The 4,442-nt window shown below is 41.0% G+C and overlaps 2 protein-coding genes across 5 annotated transcripts in view; one reads left to right on the top strand and one right to left on the bottom strand.

Annotated features, from left to right (window-relative positions):
• Window positions 1-4,442, bottom strand: part of LOC103389163 (threonine synthase-like 2) — a 649,915-nt gene that overhangs the window by 583,149 nt on the left and 62,324 nt on the right. The window lies entirely within an intron of this gene.
• Window positions 1-4,442, top strand: part of exd3 (exonuclease 3'-5' domain containing 3) — a 47,618-nt gene that overhangs the window by 23,446 nt on the left and 19,730 nt on the right. The window lies entirely within an intron of this gene.

The raw sequence follows: 4,442 nt of genomic DNA on the forward strand, positions 1-4,442 counted from the left end.
GCTTCATTGAAATTCATTTAATGGTCCCATTCGGCTTTCGGGGAAAGAGCTGCGATTCATAAAAGTCACAGAAAAAAGAACCTCTCATAGTAGAAACCGAACTATATGAGGTGTAAAAAAAACCCAAAACAATCGTGTAGTGTTTCTTTTGCAAATCAGGTGCTTTACATAGGTCATAAATCATTGTCTGCTAGTGTTGGAATGGGCCGGGAGGGAAAATTCTTGTTCCTCAGCCTGTGATCATGCACTCCTGTCACTTTCACTGCTGCGTCTGTCTATGTGTAGGCAAGAGAAAGTTGTACTGCTGTACTTCACATTACTTCATGTATTTACTTCAGTTGTTATAATGTTAGTGCTTCTGAGAAATGTTGCATGTTGAAAAATCAACTATTGTTTTTTTCATTGCATTTTTTCATTTTATTTTTCAGTGTTCATACATTATTTTGCTCATGTTTTTGTGAAATACTTGCAATTGACATTATTTCTAATTGTGTAAGTAAGATTTATTTAAATCATCATCATCTATCATCACCAGAAAAAAAAATCACGTAAAAATTACACGCCAACATAAAAGGAATAGAACATAACAGTCTTAGCTTTACATCACAAAACACAGCAGTGTATTGCAACAAGATTAAATGAGTAGTGCTAGCAGAGTTGTCAAAATAGCAATTCTGTGATAACTAACTAAATACTGACTTTTTTACCTTTATATACCAAAGACAAGTACTTAAGGATGAAGCTGTAGAGTCATGTACGTATACAGTATACTAAAATATGAATGACGCGTTGGCTAAAATAGGCTGAACAATCCAGAGTAATGGACAGGACACAAAAATATGAAGACAGTGGTGGAGTCCCGGTGGAATGGGTGTAGACAAGTGTCGTTGGGGATTTGTGACAGTGAAAGGTGAAGATCCAAAAAAAGAGTAGTTGGACAGGAATGATGTATGGTACAGAGACAGTCGCTCTGTAAGAGACAAAACTCTGAGCTGGAGGGGGAGGAGATGAAGATGCTGAGATCTTCACTGGGAGTGACCAGGATGGACAGGATCAGAGGGACAGTTAAGGTGGAGCAGTTTGGAGATGAAGTTAGAGAGGAGAGGTGGAGATGGTTTGGACATGAGCTGAGGAGACATGGTGGAGATGATGGAGATGAAAGGATGTTGGAGATGGAGTTGACAGGAAAGAGGAGAAGAAGAACACCTCGGAGGAGATGTGTGTGTGAAAAAGTACGCCAATGTTACAGTATGAGATTTGGATTTCAATATTAGAAAAGCGGTTTTGTTTTAGTCTTGCTCATTGATTTTAAATGTCACATATCACTAACGTATCTGCGGCGGTTGAGTTCCTTTGAATGTGGGGATGTCCCTGACTCATTTCCGAAGTTGACTCTCATGGCTCTCTGAGCAGACACAATAGCAGATAGACCTACAGATAAGCAAGATGATGAGCCATCACTCACCCAGTGTCTGGCCTTAACAAATCACGCCTGCACTCTTTTTCCCACAGTCACATTGGCCCCAGGATAGCATAGCATCGCAGTAATACCTGCGTGTCTGTGCGGGTGTGTGCATGATGTGTATCTATGTGTGTGTGTGAATTAGTGCTGGTGTGTGTATCCAGTTTCTGATATTTTAGGATGACATGTAATACAAATGTTTGACTAAATGTTTGAAAAAAAGAGGCAGTGCTGCTGAGCTGCTTTAAGTGTGGGGTTCGCAATAGCAAGAACAAATAAAGACATGACATCATTGTGCGAACGTTAATTATTTGCTTTAGTTCTGGTAGACGACAAAAAAATCAAAATATACACAAAAGTCAAAATACACAGAAGTTGAAATACATAAGGTCGTCATTCACTCATGAGTTTTGCAAAAACTGAGTTCTTATTAACGTATTAACACAAAGTAAATTAGTTTTACAAATAATGAAAATAACACATTAAGCATCATTCTGGCAATGCTGGGGAGACAATAAAACTCTCTCCAGCACATACCGGCTCAGTGTTTTGGTCTTCCCCAACAGGGGGAGAGAGAGAAGGGAAAATGGGAGAGATAGCAGAAGGGGAAGGAAAGCGGTCAAAATCTCAACATTGAACATAAAAAAAAAAAAAAAATCTGTAGCCTGTCAGGTCCAATACCTAAGCCCAAAAGCTCAACTTAACTCTCTGTGACATGCTGTAAACAGATACACTATCACCTCAGCAATGGCAGCCCGGCACATCAGATTGATATTGGTATTGAAGGTATTCCAAGTTGCAGTATCAGTATCAGACATGAAAAAGTTATATCGAGCCATTTCTAGTTTTAACTGCACATCAAAACATAGTAGCATCAAGCGTAGTATGCGCTTACTGCAGTGTTATGTTTTACTAAACATCTGTTTTGTAGACAGTATCTCTTCTCGTACAATTCTATACTCTCATTGAACACCGACAGCAAAGTTCCACAAATGTCTGAAACATTTTTCTTTAACATTTTACCTGTATCAGAGTTCAGATGTCCTATTTCTGCTTGTCCTCCACCCTTCTCTGGTTCACGCCACCTCATTTCACCTGCGTTTTCTCCAGTTCTTCTCTGTTTGTTTTCTCTCCTTTTTTTTCCTGTGTATTTATGGACAAATTTTTAGTTTCTTCAGGACGACTGTCTGATACTGTTACTGAGGCCGAGGAAAATCTTCAGATTTAGTTTGTTAGGAACCACAAATAACCTGCCTCAACGTCAAACACAATTAGAAGAATTGGCAGCTGGCTATTTTTCATCTGTCATGTACGTAAACTTATTTGTCTTTGTGCTAAATCAAACAGATCAGACACGTACTGTGACACTATGTTCTGTATGACAAATACTAGACTACAATGCATTTAAGTTGCTACACCCGATCAAAGATAAATATTTACCTGGATGTTGTCCAATTGGACCACAGCCAACTCCTGACTAAGAAAAACCCAATACGGTCACAATCAGGTGGGAATGGGGAGCTGTCTTTAACCAGACAAATCAGGTTGTAGGTTCAGTTCCAGCACTGGGAGAATGTGCCCCTGGGCCAAACACAGCAAAAAAGTGGATTGGAGTATGAAGATGGCTCATGTGCTCTCTTTTGCTTAAAGTTCATGTTACTCTTTTCACTTGGATGTGCCTCTAGGTGCCAAATTTAGCATCGTACATGTGATAAAAGTAAAGTTCCAATAATATTAGAGACCCGAGATCCCCTACAGTTCACATATAATGTGATGCTTTTGGTTGCATGTGTTTTATCCCGACAAACGCTTACTGATTTATTTCAGTTTCTCTCTCATTTTAATTGTCAGTGTCTCTTTAACCACAATGTAAAGGTAGCTATAGTTCAAGACGTTAAGTCGTTGGCCTGAACAGAACTCTTAGTACTAACTGTTAGTGTCAAACTCTACATAGACCTCTCACTCCCCTTTTCCTCCCAGCACTCTCTCTCCCTCACCCGCAGTTCTCACCCTGCTCTGCTCCACTCCCATTCTCACTCTCCGTTTCAGATCAGCCAAGGCGAGGAATCCGGTGCAGCCGGCAGCTGGAATGTCCTGTTTGTCTTGCTCTGTGTGAGTGTGTGTGTGTGTGTGAGTGAGAGAGAGAAGTTGGTGAGGCTGGTGCTGCTTTTTGATGTGATCCATTGTCTGGTAGCCAAGCTGCTTCCTGCTCTGCTTTCCTTAAAAGCCTGAGAGAAACCTTACTCTGTAGCGGAGAAAAAGGAAGAGATATTGCAGGAGAACTAGACAGTGACAGACAGATGTGATTGGAAAAAGGCAACTAGAGTGAGTTTATAAGTATAAGAAGAAGGGGACAGGAAGTAATGCAGGGATGCAGAAGGGAGGAGAGATTCAGTGCGGGAGGAAGAGAGGTAAGAGGGAAGGACGGAGAGCTTCAATAGGGCTTTTCCTCCAAACACCAGTACAATGAAGTAGTGCGTAATTTCCCAAGTCCCCCACACCCACACACATACAGGAAAAAAAGTTTCTCATACTGTAGGTACCATAATAGCCCCCCCCATCCCCAGCCCTCCATATTGTCATTATTACACTGTAGCCCTTTCATTTCATTCTCATGCTTTCACTCAGTTGCTGTGGTGGATGTGTGGTCTGACACTGCTAACAGCTCCAGCAATAAAGATATGAGTGGGGAAAAGATTGCACGGAATGAGAAAAACAGTGTGATTAAGAATTGGGAGGAGATGAGAGGAGAGGCAGAAGAAAATGTGTGAGTAAGCCGGGAGACGAGGAAAACAATAGTAAGAAAAATGCCAGCAGAGGGAGAAAATAGCTCAGTTCCGTTTGTGAGTGTTGTGTGTTTGGTACATTTCCTTGTGAAAATTAAGATGTGCATAAATCATTCAACGTGTGTGTGTATTTGTGTGCATATGTGTGTAATTTGCTGGCAGGCAGAGGGGTTCTGACAGGGCAGAGCAGAGCA

Source organism: Cynoglossus semilaevis, chromosome 14 (genome assembly GCF_000523025.1).
Source record: "Cynoglossus semilaevis isolate Cse_v1.0 chromosome 14, Cse_v1.0, whole genome shotgun sequence".
Lineage (NCBI taxonomy): Eukaryota > Metazoa > Chordata > Actinopteri > Pleuronectiformes > Cynoglossidae > Cynoglossus > Cynoglossus semilaevis.